General features: G+C 34.8%; 1 protein-coding gene and 1 non-coding gene across 5 annotated transcripts in view; one reads left to right on the top strand and one right to left on the bottom strand.

Moving 5' to 3' along the window:
• Window positions 1-16,291, bottom strand: part of FRMD5 (FERM domain containing 5) — a 250,884-nt gene that overhangs the window by 174,360 nt on the left and 60,233 nt on the right. The window lies entirely within an intron of this gene.
• Window positions 446-564, top strand: LOC120623147 (5S ribosomal RNA). The gene has a single exon (XR_005658691.1). It is a non-coding gene; the product is annotated as a 5S ribosomal RNA (ribosomal RNA).

The raw sequence follows: 16,291 nt of genomic DNA, 5'->3' as shown, positions 1-16,291 counted from the left end.
TTCCATAAAATTGACTTGATATCCTGACTTCCTTAAGAGAGATGGAGATTGTTTGTTGCTAGGGCTTACCAGTATCCAAGATACAAAAGCATTATCTTTTGTTGTCTGCTTACAATTACCATAGAGAGGCCAGCCCTGGGTGGTGTCAGGCTTGCTATGGAGGTAGCCCATAAGACTATCTCTGACGTTAGAAACACATCTAAACAAGATCTGAATTCTCTATAAAGAGTCTCCAAGAGTTCTACAGCATTTAACAAGATAAACTTCTGTGAACTTAACCAAACTATTCTGATTAAGCGATTGTTGCTGGCTTTGCCTCTTGGTGATTCAATTTAGACTAAATAACATTCTGGAACCTCCACCACCCCCAAACTCTAAGTCTAGTTACAGTAGGAACACAGTAGAGCATATCCAAACATCTTTCATTTTAAAAGATGGAAGACAAGTCTACAGCCATGCCACTCTGAACATGCCCGATCTCGTCTGATCTCGGAAGCTAAGCAGGGCCGGGCCTGCTTAGTACTTGGATGGGAGACCACCTAGGAATATCAGGTGCTGTAGGCATTAAAAAAAATAAGTAAGTACGTAAATAAATAAATAAAATAAAAAATAAAATGTGGAGGACAAAGTGTTTAAATTTTACTCGAGAGCATAAATCCAGCTACCCTGACTCCATCTGAGGCCTCCTTAATCACAATTTTGCATCCCAAACATCCACACCATTACATAACAGTAAAGGGAATCTACAGTACCAGAAATAATTAGGGTACATCAAAGTGCTCATAGGTGCATTAAAGTCACTAATAATGAAGCATCTACCCTGTATATACAATATACTTCCTTCTAGGACAACATTTAAAATTACAAGCTGTTGACAAGTTGTTCCTCTGAACTACAAATCACTCCTACATTATTAGTCTTAGTGACCTCACATTGCACCCAAGGTCTCTTGTAACAAAAGAAAATGGCGTCCATGTCAATGAGACACCTTATGAGGCGATATCTCTTAAGGCAGATATGAGCCACGGGCAGCTTGTCTTCCGAGCTTACAGTTCTACCTCCTGAAGAAGTTGCTGTTTGAAAAGAATCTTAGTTTTTCTAGATTTTTTCCTACTTGTTAGGCTAAAAGACCTAGATAAGAGAATTAGCTCCTGCAGCTATAAATAAACTAGTCCTTCAGGCCTTGTGATGCCAGGCTGGAGAAGCCAGCTTTATGGCTGGGCAGCTATTCACATAACTCTGTGGGGCTTTCCCCCAGGAAGGAGGGCACAGAGAAAGCTTATGGATAGCAGGCAGTGTAAGAAATCAAACCAAATCATTCAAAATATCAGAGGATATGTTTCCCGAAAATGTAGGCATAGTGGAGTATCTTAAAAAACGTGAAACAACACTAACACCATAACCTCATTAACTAACCTACTTACTATATATTTCTTGTTGCCAAGTCCCTTGGGTGCCTTTGGATTCCAGGCCTCTTACAGATGATTCTGAAACTCCTGTGGAGTTAGAAATAGACTGATAGTGAGAACTGGCATGCCTACTTCTTTTAGATCTTCACTATAAAGAATGGCAATGAATGTATTTGTTCTCAGGGTGAGGATGAACAAATATAAGGTGGTGAGTACTGTGATTATTCCAGAAATAGATATATTGCAGGTCCTAGGCAACTTATACCACATTGTGCGAATTATTTTTAGTTCTTCCTTGTTCTCTAGGTCTTCCTTATTCTCTAGGAATGTAGCATATAACTAAAGGAAAGGGGATTGTGGCATTGCTTCCTCCAAGAATGACAGCTGGACCGACTGCATCAGAATCACTTGGGTTTTTATTAATGCAGATTCTTGGGCTCCTCTTAAAGTGATTCTAAATCACAAGTTTGGCAGTGGTCCAGAAATCTATTTTGAACCATTACCCTTAATGATTCTGAGTTCTCTAAAGACTAGAGAACCCCAGCTTAAGGTATTGCAGGGCTGAAAAGTTTTGCCCTATTGACTTGTTAAAAAGCCTTAACTGATTTTTATGGTGACTGCCACATCACACAATGGCAGGAGCAGTCCACCTGGCACCATTATCCATTATTTGCAATTACTTTAACCTCTTGGAGACACCACTATTGTAGACCACAAGGTCTAATTATAAACCAGATATAGTTGGTCATGTAGAGCCTTGAGATAACATTCCAATTAGGGGATGAGAGAAATACATAGTTCACTGCAAGAGACAAAGATGGATTGGCTGAAAGGTAAGAAGTAAGCCGGAATGCTTCAGCATGAGAAAATGTATTTGAATCCAATAAGCATCAGTTGACTTCCAGTCCAAGGGAGAGAATCTTCTGAGAAGAAGGGAGTGGTCAGTAGTGTTACATTCAGATCTAGTAGAATGAGGACTGAAGGTTTGGGCATGAGGGAGGTCCTCACCTATGAGAATGTTACTCCTGGTAAACAGATCTGGCAAATCAGTGGAAACAAAAGCTAAATTAAAAAAGCCATGGAGAGATCAGGGTAAGGAAATAAAGATCTCATAAACAGACTACTGTTTAACAGGAAAAGAAAAGGATGAAATTAACCTAGATTGGATGAAATATACTTTTTGTTTGAGGATGACAGTCTTTTCAGGAACTCCCCAAGCAGACTTTTATTTCACTCTGCAGAACAAAAGAGTTCATAGGTACACTGTAAGAATTCAAAAGGTTTTCCATCCCACAGCCTACCTATCCCACCAACCAAAGAGATGGTTAGAGCTGGACTGAAGGTCTCACTGACTCACTTAGGATTCACTTAGACAAGCAATGGGACAAAGAAACTGATGATGCTCCCAGCTGTCCACTGTGTGTGTCTGAAAGAGTGAACAAATTAGAAAAGCTCACCAGTCACAACCTTTTGGTTCAAGGCCTAGAGACCTAAAACGAATAAAAAAAGCAAATGGATAAAAGGAGATAGCATTTTTGAAAGAAAAGCTTTGCCTACACTCATATCCTGGAATATTGGGAAAGGGAAAGAAGGGAATTCCAGCAGTTATAGCTGGGAGATTTTCCTTCTGTTGTCCAAAGAAAGAAAGACATGGCTAGAAGAGGAAGACACAATGGGCAATCAGAAAGAAAAACCTCTTTGTGCCCATGTGCTGGATGCATTGTCCTCAAGCCATTTACTCTAACCTAAGTATAGCCTTGGGAACGTAGCCAGCTTGGGTGTGCATCTGACTCATTGGGCCAACAGTGCAAATCTCCAAGGCCTTGTCAGGTCAATGTAGAATAATGAGCTCTGTCAGAATCCAAAGTTTCTCCAGGAAGAGAGAAAAGAAAAATTAAATATTAACAAAATGACCACAAGATATAGGAAATTTTTGCCTTCCAGTGGGAAAAAAAAATCTTTCTATTCAAATCATGAAGCAGTTTTATGAAATAGTTTTGATTACACACTTTGTACAATATAGTCTTTGGCCTTTTACCTCCTCTCATAATATGCATTTTTAAACTTTTCAGTATTCAAGTTATCACTCTTGCTGCTGAGATGTAGATAGATGAATAGAAAGATCAAACAGCTTTAGTTGGATTTAATTCGCAAACTATATAATACACTTATTTAAAGTATATGATTCAGTGGATTTTAGTATATACACAGGATTATGTAGCCTTTGCTACAAAAAAATTTAGAACATGTTCATCGTCCCCCCACAAAAGTCTCACACCCATTATAAGTCACTCCCAATTTGCTTCTCCCTCAGCTCTAGACAACCATTAACCTACTTTCTTTCTCCACGGATTTGCCTATACTGAACATTTCATACAGGTGAAGTCATACAATATGTAATCTTTTGTGACTAATTTCATTTAACGGAATATTTTCAAGGCTGATCCATGTTGCAATAAATATTTCTTTTTATTGCTAAATAATATTCCATTGTATGGATACACCACATTTTATTTACCTATTCTCAGTTGATGAACATTTGGGTTGTTTCCACTTTCTGGCTATTATGAATAATGATGCTGAAACTTTTATATTGGTAGCATATATAGTAGTCAAGAGTCTATCACTCAAATTATTTCAAAGTTCTGGAAAGCAAAATTTCTTCAAAACAAATGCGCTCATTGTAAGAAACTGTCAGAGTTAGATTTAAATGCCTAAAAAAAAAAATGATACAGATTTGATAACATGTTTTGTCATTTACTGCTGAGTGAGGATTTAAAGATTTGTTCCTCTTTCCACTATTTATTTTGTTGCCTGTCATTCTTTCTGTCCTGTCTATCCTGCTTAGCTCTAGCAGTTCTCAATTAAGCCTTTCAAAAAATGAAAATACTTTTTACATTCATTAGCTTTAACAAGAAAACACATCATCATTACTGCCCATTATAACTAAATGAATAGTGAATATTTACCACACATCTCTTTCCTATTAGGCTTATTACTGTGTTTTAAAAGCTATGGTTAAATTGTTTCACAAAAAAAAAATAAAGGAAAATGTTTTCATGCAAAAGACCATAAACTTGCAAACATGAAAAACCAATTAGGAGTAATACAACTTATTTTTAATAAGTTGTTAACACAACTATTTTTAATAAGTTGTAAACACAACTATTTTTAATAAGTTGTAATAAGTCTTATTTTTCCAACTATTTTTTCAAGGTATCACAGAGCTTAAGAAAAACCAATATTTACAAGAAGACATGAAAAGACATTAAGTACTTGATTTTACAGCAAAAACATAAATCAGTATATGTGCAATACAAAGCAGAGAATACACTAAAAGGTCAGTGGCAGAAATATAAACAGAAAGACATAGTTAAATCATGATATGGAACGAGCTTATTTTATACAAATTCACTGCAGAAATCACTGAATTTCCACATATAACCACATAGAGGGCTGTGACCCAATTTACACATATGCCTCCTAACCTGCATTTGAAGCTCCCAAGGGGTTATTTCCACAGAAGCCTATTAAGAGCCCATTTGCTAACTGTCTATCAACAAATGTTAAAGGAAGAGCTTTATTGTTAGACTATAACTCAGAGACTTACTTTTATTATGAATTATATCTATAAAAGCTCTATGTATCTCAACATAGGATCTTACGTTATTGACTAGAAATCTCTACTTCAGAATGCAAAATTCAGTTTTTAGCACATTCACAGAGCTAGTTTTCATTTTTGAAAACCACATTGTAACTAGTTCTTCACCTCTCGGACCTTTACCCTTTTTTCTTTTCTTCTGTACCGAGAAGCACTACAGCATCCCAGGGAAGAGTGCTGAGCCTGGAGCAAGGCTGCTGGAATTGAATATCATTTCATCCTCTAGACAGCTATGTATCCTTAACCTCTTTGAGCTTTCATTTTCTTATATGTAAGCCAAGGATGTATGTAAAGCATTGATATATGTGAAATGTTTAGAAGTAAATCTGATTCTCAACAATTAACTAATATTATTTTAATCGATCAAATTCTTCATGTACAGAAAGAAGAAATAAAACCAAACATCTGCTTTCCTTTCTTTCTAAGGTTGGAGTCAAAACTCCTACCAGGCCTAAAATGGCTAAGCTCTGTCCCCTGACATCTCTCTAGCCTCACCTCCACTCCACCCTGTGGCCCACCCTACACACAACAATGTAGACCTACTTGAGTGTGCTTGCACACAGTGCAGTCTTCTTTACTTCCATGCTTTTGCTCCTGCTGCTTCCTCAAGAATGTCTCCTACCACAGTCCTTCTCTTAGCTAATGCAACCTTATCTTTAAAGTCAGTGGTTCAGTGGTCACCTCTTCTAGGAAGTCTTAACAAATACAGCTCCAGCTTCTCACCCATCCCTCCTACCACCAGCACCATAATCATGATTGGTTAGATATCCTTCTCTCTGGATTCCCATGATATGTAATATCTTCGCATGTCCTACCTTCAACTATATTTATTCTTTGAAGAGCCTGTCTTCTCTACTGAACTACATTTTTTAAAATTTCAGCTTTACTGAGGAATAATTGACATAAAATTTTAAGATATTTAAAATGTACATATATATATATACATTGTGAAAGGATTCCTCCATCTAGTTAATTAACACATCCATCACTTCACATATTTATCTTTGTGTGTGTGAGAACATTTAAGTTTTACTCTCTTAGCAAATTTCAATTATACAAAAGTGTTATCAACTATAGTCGCCATGTTTAACATTAGATCCTCAGACCTTATTCATCTTATAACTGAAAGTTTGTACCCTTTTACCAACCTCTCCCTATCTGAACTGTGAGATCTTTTGAGGGAAGGTTCTGTCACATATTTCAAGGGACTAGAACTCTGCCTGAAAAGACAAAGGTGCTTAATCGACGTTTGCTGATAGGATCGGATATATAAGCCATTCTCAAACTTTTGGGTCTCAGGATCACTTTACTATACTGAAAATAATTGAGGATTTAAAGAGCTTTCATTTATGTGGATTATATCAATTAGTATCTACCATATTAAATATTAAAACTGAGAAACTTGTGAAATATGTATTAGTTTAAGAAAGTAAGAAAGGTAAATAATGCCTAGTATTATTATGAAAAGAGCTGTCACTCCAAGGACTCTCTGAAAGGGTGTCAGGGACCACCCTCTCCCCTCCTCCGGACCACAATAGAATGGTATAGTGGGCTTTTTGTTTGTTTCTTAATTATAAAATGTATTTTCACTCATATGAAAGTTAAAGTATTTGGAAAGGGTGAAGGGCAAATGAAAAGATATAAGAAGGGAAGGAAAATACAAACTTAGCCATAGCTAGGGAAAATTGCTAGGGTCAGGGAGGCAAAGAAAAAGAAGAGTTGTAATAAAGTACAAACAGCACCAATCTTAGAAGAAATAAAAAAGAAGTTAAAAGGAACTCTGCACAAACAAAACCAAAAACAAGAAGGCCAAAGTTTGATCAAAATCTTAAGTAGAAATTGGTTTTTCAGGTATTAAATGCACCATTTTAACAAATCTATCCCATTCCACTCTCATCTTTTCGTCATTCTCAGCTCTATGCGCTCTTTCAGTAAGCACCTCTCCTCCTCTCTTTCTGGAACTCTATTCTCTCTTGCTTTGTAGTCACTGGCTGAAAAAAAAAGCTACTGTGATTAGAAAAGAGGGGGGAAAAGCGACAGCTCTGATAAAGCTACATAACTGGAATCCAACTGATAAATTTTTTAACATTCTATTAGATTATGAAGAATGATAATGAGATTTTAAAAATAGAGATGCTGAAGTTATTTTTACATGTGGGAAAATATATTAAAAATGAGTGTTCTTAAAATATGCTGAATAAAGTCCGGGACAGAAAAATATGGACGTTGTTATAGTGCTAGGGTGGTAGATGATTTAAATTATTTCTTTAATGTTGTGAAATCATCCTTTCTACAGCAAGAAAAGGCATGGAAATATGACAATTAATTCTCAACTTCAATTTGCCTTTCTACAAACTTTTCAGGGATGTACAATTGGTTTGAATATTGTTAAGCAGTTAGTTATATGTGCTGAGGTCAAAAACTCTAGGTCTAGACCAAATGTAAGTAAATTATAGGTCCAGGCCAAATCTAGCCTGCAGATTGTTTTTAAATAGCTCTCAGGCTAAGAATAGCCTTTACATTTTTAAAAGTATGTAAAAACAAAATAAAACCATCAAACAAAAAACAAAGAATAACATGCTAAAGAAATTAATTGTATGTGGCCTGCACAGGCAAAAAATATTTACTATCCTGCTCCTACCAAAAAAAAAGTGTGCTAATGCCAGATATAATACATTCATCATATCTGGTCCATAATATATGCTAAATAAGTGTTATCTATTATTAATCTTGATATTGTTGTACCTATATTTTATTATCCTTACTAATTATGTTCCTTGAATAATTTTAACTTCTGAGGTTAAAATTTAACTGAGGATATGGCTTGAACTTTGTCTAAATCAAATTAACTATAAAGTATGACTTTCACTGTTTGATTTTTTCATTCTTTTCATCTTGCCTGTTTCTGAAAAATCTTGATTTCTTTTACCATGGTAAAACACACATAACAAAAAAAGTTACCATTTTTTTCCTTTTTAATTTTTATTTTATTGTGGTAACAACACTTAACATGAGAACTAGCTTCTCAACAAAATTTTAAGTATATAGTACAGTATTGTTGACTATAGCTACAATGTAGTATAGCAGATCTCTAGAACTTATTCATCTTAAGGTAACTTTATGCCCATTGATTAGTAGCTCCCCAAATCTCCTTTTCCCCAACCCCTGGAAACCACCATTCCACTCTGTTTCTGTGAATTTTACCATTTTAAATACCTCATCTAAGTGGCATCATACAGTATGTCTTTCTGTGACCAACATTTCACTTAGCAGAATATCCTCAAGATTAATCCATGTTATCATATATTGAAGAATTTCCTCATTTTTAAAGTCGAAATAATAATCCATTGTACGCATATAACACATTTTCTTTATCCATTCATCTGCTGATGGACATTTACTGTTTCCACATCATGGCTATTGGAAATAGGGCTGAAATGAACATAGGAATGCTAATAGCACTTTGAGATTCTGATTTCAATTCTTTTAAATATAATTAGTGTCCTTAAAATATGTTGCATGAAGGCTAGTTTTGGAAAGTAATATGGAGTTGGTGATAGACGTGGGACTGCTGAATCATATAATAGTTCTATTTTTAATGTTTCAAAGAACCTCCACACTGATTTCTATAATAGCTATACCATTTTAGATTCCTACCAACAGTGCTCAAGAGTTTCAATTTCTCCACATTCTCTCCAACACTTATCTTTTAAAAAAAATAATAGCCATCCTGACAGGTATGAAATGATATCTCATTGTGGTTTTGATTTGCATTTCTCTGATGATTAGAAATGGTGGACATTTTTTTCATATACCTGTCGGCCATTTGTTTGTCTTTTTTGGCAAAATGTCTATGTAAGTCCTTAACCCATTTTTAATTAGGTTATTAGTTTTTGTTACTGAGTTATGAGTTCCTTATATATTTTGGAGATTACCCTCTCATCAGATATATGGTTTGCAAATATTTTCTGCCATTGCATAGGTTCTTTTACTTGGTCGATTGTTTCCTTTGCTGTGCAGGTTTTTTAGTGTGATATGGTCTCACTTGTCCATTTTTGCTTTTGCTGCCTGTACTTTTGGTACCATAGCCATGAAATCATTGCCAAGACATCATGAAACTTTTCCCCTATGTTTTCTTCTAGGAGTTTTACAGTTTCAGGTCTTTAGTCCATTTCGAGTTGTTTTTGCGTATGGTTTAAGATAAGGGTGTCAAATTTTGTCAAACACTTTTTCTGCATCTATTGAGTCAATCATGTGATTTTTATCCTGTATTTTGTTAAAGTGGTGTATCATATTAACTGATTTTTGTATGTTGAACCATCCTTGCAATTCAGGGATAAATCTTACTTGGTCATGCTGTATAATCTTTTTTTTTTTTCCTTACTTTTATTTTTCAGTTAGAGTTGACGGTCAATATTATTTTATATCAGTTTCAGTATACAGTACAGGGGTTAGACATTTATATAATTTACAGAGTGACTCCCCTATATGTTACTTTTAATGTACGTCTTCACTTAATATCTTCGATAGGTTCTTAGAACTGTGGCAAAACAATATATAACAAAACCGATTTTACCACAGGCTAATTGATATAAATGAGTTAAGTTACTATGGCATTTCATAAACATAATGAAACAACATTGAATGAAATGACATTATTCAAGGACCTGCTATACCACTGGATTCAGTTTACTGGTATTTTGTTGAGGATTTTTGTATCTATATTCATCAAGGATATTGATCTGTGGTTTGTTTTTTTCTTGTAGTGTCTGTATCTGTCTTTGGTATCAGGGTAATGCTGGCCATATAATTAAGTTTGAAAGTGTCTTGGGCTTGGGGATGCTCAGCAAAAGGTAAGGAGCACGTCAAGGCCAGATATTGCTTGTTTGAGTTTTGTGAACCTTTTAGGATTTGAGAGTTCTTAGGAAAGTCTGCAGTATGAGCCAAGATATGACATTAATATGGAAAAGCCATTGGAAGCAGCTTGGGTGGATCCACAAGTTGGAAAGAGCAGAGTCTCGGGGAATCACCAGAGCAGGGCAACCAATGTTAGCTAGGTTGAGGGAGAATCAGATATGGTGGCTGCCTGTTTCTGCACACTGAGTTGGGGGAGGGCTCAACAAAGGAACAATAGCCTCTGCCAGAACTTCTGTCTGGGAGAAAGCTGCCCCTCCAGCCTTCTCCCTGAAGCCAATTATGTTCCTCTCCATACGTCCCTGGTGCCCTCTGAGCTGCTGCCCCAGCACCAGAGCTTAGAGCAAATGAGTCCATCAGTGAGTTAAGTCTGCAAGAGGAACACCCAGGATTCCTGCAGCCCTCCACCCAACTCAGTCACAATTTCCAGATTTTCATATCCAGATTTTGTGGGGACTTCTCTTCCAGGCACTGAAACCCTGGCAGTGCTTAGCTCACTTTTTCTTGGACAGACTACATTACCAACTCACATCTTTCACTGACTCTGAAAGAATCAAGCAAATGATCTGATGGTTTTGGTAATTAAAAACTTCCTGTCAGCATGCATTTTCAGCAATTTCCAAAGGTATCACAGTGATTAATTGCTCCTACAAGGACTTGATCAAGTTGTTTCTCTTGATCTTTGGGTTTCATCCTGTCTATAAACACAGTCCCTAAGAATATTTTGGTGCAGCTGCTAGTAGTATCCTTAACATAAGGATTGAGTGTAGATCTCTTTCATGATAGTAATTCTTAGGCTAAAAAAGATTTATAAAAATAGGATTTCTAGATTTAAAAACATAAAGAATCTTTAATGTTCATAGGACACTTATTTATGAATACACAGTCTAAACAGACTGTCTTGGTAGCAACTGAAAATGCATATGATAGCATTTGTAGATCATGGGGAGGCTTTTTCCCCTTGGAATAACTTGCAATTGGAAAAGTTCCATGGGTTAGATGGCTGTCTCGAATTCTTCCTGAAAGAGCTGTAGAGTAGTGGTATACATATTAGCACTAGCTAAAGCAAACACAAATCTAGTAATCATCTCAGACTTCATGTAAAATAATATCCCACCCCTACATAGGTTTCAATCACCATGAACAGAATGATTTTGCTGCAATAGAGGTCATTGGAGTTCTAATTATGATTTATATATGATCTGAATATATACTAATTCAACTAAAATGTATCAATACATTTGAAAGATTTCAAATACATACCAGCCAATAAAGGCACATGGTTTCTTTCAGCTTCCTTGTAAATTTCAAGGTCACTAGGCCTGGAGGAGCTAGTTTTCAACTTTCATTCAACTACGAAATATTTAGTTGCTCTTAAGCATCCATTCTAAACCCTTTGAAGAAGCAGGACAAATAAGCACCTTGCTTCTAATCTCTACAAAAGAAATGGATGCTACTTTAGTGCTCTCCCCATTCTCAATCAACTGGGGTGCAATAAGGAGCTAGGAAATATATTCACCAGCTGATATTTCAAAAGTCAACAGCAGGAAATCCATATGCCAGAAAAATGGTTTGCTGAATACTCCTCCTTTTTCAATGACAGAGGTCTTTGGAGACAGAAATACATCTTATTTTTACTTTTAAAAGTTTTGCTGTAATGCTTATCTTAAGTATACAGGAATTATAATGAACTTATCATAAAATTAGTTTTATACAAAAATCTTCCTATTAAATGGTTTTAGAAATCATTTTAAGAGAATAAAAGCCTGAAGGGAATATAATAATTCCTTACATTAAGAATGTTGTTCATTATTTTAAATTTTATAATTCAATCGCTTCAATGTTTTGATAAATACTGAAAAAAAATTTTTAATGAGCAGAGAATCCCCTATCTACCACACTCTTACCGATTTTTTTTCAGCTGTCATATCTCTATTTACAAGTCCTCTATTAAAATGAAAATGCTTCAGGAAACAAGCTGAGCTTCATTAACGAATATCTTTGTGTCTAGCCAGATGAGAAACGGGTCTTATAAGAATGGTTCTATAAAAAACCTCTCTTCAACTTTTGCCCTCCTACCTGCAGCTACCCCAGACAGGATCAGAGAGTACTCAGTTTGCAGGACTCACACACAGGCTGCAACTACATCCCTGAGAATCCCTCTTGTTGGGTTCTACACCACTTATACCCAGACAACTTATACCCTGCTGTCACAGCAGGAGCACAAAAGACCTTCAAAAGAATAGTTTGTGCCTTAGGATCATGCTTCCTTCTAGTTTTTGACCACTGAGGCCACTATATGGTTCTACTTGATCTCCTAGACTCCAGACTACTGCGTATTTTGGAATCAGGGACTTTAAAATCAGAAAAAAATCTCTGTTTGATACCCAACCCTATTGCTTACTAGCTTTTTGACCTTTAGCAAGTCACTTACATGCTCTGATCATCAGTTTCTTCATTTTTATAAATGGGGAGCATGATATTCTCTGTCAGTAGACTGACATAGAGACTGAATTAGATAAAATACAATTTATGTGAACTTTGGGGAACTATTAAGTATTAAAAAAATGCTGGTTTAGTCAGCCCGTAAGAATAAGAGAAGATAGAACTTGGAAGATAAAACTAAATATAAATCTAGAAAGGGTAAACATAATAGATGACATTAATTCTCTGGAAAAGCCATCTATTATAAAAAGATCGGTTGGGTTGCTCTACCCTAAGTCCAAAAAAGTGATTAACTACCACAGTAAAATGATTTATTTAAAATAAAGCTGTAACCTAATGTTATTGAAATTTGTATGAAGAACATGTTAAAAGAAGATGGCAGTATAAGTGGATTTTTTTAGAAAAGTTGGGGGAGAGGTTGTACAAAGAAGAAGAGTTAGACAATATTTACCCACCAGTGACCAAGGGAAATAGATACTGACACAGCAGGCATTATGAATTTGAGACAGATGTTCTGTATTATAAAGCAAATTTAATATGTCAGTCTTCACTCGGTTGTGCTAAAATCTTCTTTCAAGACTATTTGGCTTCCTTTACTCTGATTCTATATTCACCAAGCCATCTTTTGATTACTAATTGGATCAACAAAAGTCAAAAACAACCTAAACTGATATGACCCCCACATGGACAATGTGAGAACTTGTGAGTGGGAGGCTAGCTTTTATTGAGAAGGTATTTTGCATATTTTTCAAGAGTCATATAACTGTCCTCATTTTTTGACTCTATACTTCTGCTTCTAGGTTATAATGCTAATGTGGAAAAATATGTTTAAAATTTGAAAATCACAGAATTTATATACATTTTTTTTAAAAAAAGAGAAAACAACCTTATCGTTATAGTATTCTTACTCTATGAATATTCCATAATATTTTAAATAATGGTTATAAAGACTACGGGATAGCAGAGACACAAACTTGAATGCCCACAGAATCAGGAAAGAAACAATAAAGATAAAAGCAAACTGGGTTAAAAGACAAGAGGGAATGAAGGCAGTGGTGAACTACAAGCTAACAAGAGCAGCCACTACTTAGCTCCAGTCATTTACTGCCATAGAGGAATGTGGATCCGATGTTGCCAAATCTTCTGATTTTTTAAAAAAAATCTGGAAGTCAAGATCTCTTTATGAAATATCTTGACTTCCACATACTGGCATTAATTCGATCTTAAAAAAAAAAAGTACTAAGTGAGCTAATATTATGAGAGTCAAACAAAACTTGAGTATGGCCTGGATTTGGCCCAGAGTCTATCTCTTTGAACTCTGCTCTTCAACTTTGAAAAATATGTGTGTTATAATGTTAAAAAACACAAAATAGTGGGATATAAGTCAAATTATACAAATGCAATGTACTCTTCTCATAAACAAGATATAACAAAACTATCCATATGTGTCACATGTAATATAAGCCAGTAATAAAATTTGTTATTAATGTCAACTTTTACCTCCACGAAAATAGCCATCTGCACTAGTCAGACATCTACGTCACACTGTATTTTATTCTCTTAAATCTGAGGTTGACTTGCAAAATCAACTTACTATATTCTATACTTCTTAATATGCTTGGGCTAGAAATGTGTTTCTTCCCAGCAAAGAAAACTATGAATAATGTTCAGATCTTTAACAACGTTTTGAGTCAATCACACATAGAAGGGTGATTGTAAACAAAACTACAGATAATTTTAACTAGATTTTTGTCAATTTGATGCCTACTAGTCCCAAAGCTTAAGGCTTCTCTTCTCTGGCCTTTGGAACAGAATATCCCTGGAAGGAATAATACTTTAAATTCTCATTTTTTACGATCTGTAAAAAGAGTAAGTTTCACCTCCTTTCATGAGAGCAGGTTTGATAATGGATGAGAGAGAAAGCAATTCATGCACTAGCAGTGATGCCATCTCCTGGGAAGGGTATGAGAAGGCCCTTGACAAAAAAGCTAGAATCACAGAGACTAACTTTGTCTACTTTATATTGTATTTTTTTTTTTTTAAAGAGTAAGGCTCTTTGAGAAAACAAAGGCACCACACCTAACCTAGACCTGGGTCCTAACAAAATGTAAAGCTCCATGAGGGCCGAGATTCTTCTGTTTCATTCATTACTATGCCTGGCATCTAAAATAGTACCCAGCATACAGTAGGTAGTAAAAAAAAAATTATTGAATGAATAAGTGAACTTCTCGGAGGAAGTGACTGAGAAGAAGCAGTAGCATATTTCAAGGGAACAGAATGTGTAAACTCACAGTAGAAATAATCCAGAGATGCACAGATAGTTCAATATAACTAGAGTATAGAACAACTGGTCAGGGAATGTCAAGACATAATTGTGGACAGGTAGAGAGGGGTCAAATCATAAAGGGACTATTGGCCATGCTAAGGAGTTTGGGCTTTATCTTGACACTAATGGAACCATTAAAGAATTCCAAGAAGAAGAATGGCATGAGCATAGTTTTAGAAAAATCTGAAATCACTGTGCAAGTTAAATAGGAAAGAGCTATCTAACTCTTAAATTAATTAAGTTTCATTCAATACTAATTAGAATCCTTTTGTATTTTCAGTGATTACCAACTCGATAAAATGTAGAAAGATGGCAAGAATCATTTAAGAATATCGTAAAGTAGATAGCATTAATCAAAACAATATGGCATAAGCTTGCAATAAAATGACACATGGAATGGGATAGATATATTTGGTGCTGTTTAATTTCTCACAAGTGAGAAATCGATAGCAACTCAATGTTGGGGAAAGGAATCACCACTTAAGAAATATTGGAAAAACTGAATATTAGTGGAAAAAAAAAACATTATTTCGATCCTTACCTAGTATATCTGTATATTTGTATGATTGAATATTTTTTTAAAAAATAAAGAAAATAAACCAGAAAATATTTTGTGTTGATTATAAAAATACTGAGAAAAGATCATAAAAGCATCAGCTTACTAAGTTGTAATACATAAATCAAAAAGGAATAAAACTAATTGAAAAAATGTGATAAAAATTTGTTGTCCAAAAATATAAAAGAAAAGAAATACACAGTTATATAAGGCCAACACCTAAAATTCACTCATAAGTGGTGAAAGGAGAGACAAATTTTTGAAAAAGAAAATACAAATAAGAAATCATGAGAAAATATACAGTTAGAAATTAAAGAGATGTTAATTAAAGTAAGTTTAAAGTACTACTGCTTAACTAACAATACAAATTATAAAATCTGATATTGACTAGGCTGTACTTCTATTAAATGACGTTATTAGTTGATTCAATCTTTCTGAAAAAAATCAGGAATATGTAACAAAAATTATAAAAATCATTCATATCTTTTGACCCAATAATTCCAGCTGTCAATATAAGGAATGTAACAAAATATTCAGAATCCCAAAAAAGAAAAAGAAGAAAAAAAGGAAAGGAGGAGAAAGAAGAAAAATAATATAGAGAGATGTTCTTAAATGTGCTATTTAGAATAGTGAAAAACTAGACATCATCCAAGTACCGTTCAGCAGAAGAATGGTTATAAAAAATTATGATATATCAATGACAGAAGTCAACATAGCAATTAAAAATACACATGGTGACAAAGGAGAGCAATTAATTTGGAAAAATGTAAATAAAATTTTGTTTTCATTGTATTCATTATTTTCTGTGAGGCTGCTTCCATTAATGAAAAGGATGCTTTTCTAGTTTATCATGAGAATGTCGCATGCCACACAAGTCAGATCAAAGCTTACTGAAATTAAGAATAAGCTACTATTTCATCCTTGTCCAGGTGTCTTTTGTTTTATCGTAGAACAGGAAATGGATCTGACATGACCAATTT

Source organism: Pteropus medius, unplaced genomic scaffold (assembly GCF_902729225.1).
Source record: "Pteropus medius unplaced genomic scaffold, Ma_sr-lr_union100, whole genome shotgun sequence".
NCBI classification, from domain to species: Eukaryota; Metazoa; Chordata; class Mammalia; order Chiroptera; family Pteropodidae; genus Pteropus; species Pteropus medius.
Note: the sequence above shows the minus strand (reverse complement) of the source record. Positions and strands in the feature narration are given on the sequence as shown.